The 609-nt window shown below is 43.2% G+C and overlaps 1 non-coding gene across 1 annotated transcript; it reads right to left on the bottom strand.

Moving 5' to 3' along the window:
- Window positions 1-203: 203 nt before the first annotated feature.
- Window positions 204-275, bottom strand: Trnaa-ugc. The gene has a single exon. It is a non-coding gene; the product is annotated as a tRNA-Ala (tRNA).
- Window positions 276-609: the final 334 nt, after the last annotated feature.

The following is a 609-nucleotide window of genomic DNA, read 5'->3' as shown; positions in this document are numbered from 1 at the left end:
AACTTTTAGGGAAAATGGAAGGAAATCTCGCTGTCTTGGGAGCCCGCAAAGGTTTAAACATTTAAGCAAGTAGGACTATCTTCTGTATCCCTGACAAGGTATCCTCAACAGTAAAACCAACGGAGTTTGGAAAGGCCTCCTCACAGAAGTGCATTGGGAACAGAATCTCCTGTTTCTTGCAAAGTTTTGACAAGCTCAAAAAGTGGAGGTGCCGGGGACCGAACCCGGGGCCTCATGCATGCAAAGCATGCGCTCTACCACTGAGCTACACCCCCTGTACCTGAAAGCTCCTGAATTCAGCTCTCCAGCTTTGTTACAAGTGTTGAAATACTTCCAATACAGGACCCTAAATATAGGAAAAGATTTAGATGGTCACAGGGAGCTGACTCTGAGTCTCAAGAATCTCTTACTGCTCCTGAGAAGAATCCAATTCTGAATTCTCTTAATATTCTCCAGAAATTCTTCAACCAAGGCACAAAGTGACAGAAACATCCCTTTTCCTCACCCAGGAGGCTTTATTTTTCTTGTTTATTCAATGAAAATATGAAAAGCAAGAGTTGCTGGAAGAAATGTATCGTCAGAAAGCACCCTGAAAGAGGCTTTGTTGTA

The sequence above is a fragment of the Rattus rattus genome, chromosome 14 (assembly GCF_011064425.1).
Source record: "Rattus rattus isolate New Zealand chromosome 14, Rrattus_CSIRO_v1, whole genome shotgun sequence".
Lineage (NCBI taxonomy): Eukaryota > Metazoa > Chordata > Mammalia > Rodentia > Muridae > Rattus > Rattus rattus.
The sequence above is the reverse complement of the archived record's forward strand: the minus strand, read 5'-3'. Positions and strand labels throughout refer to the sequence as shown.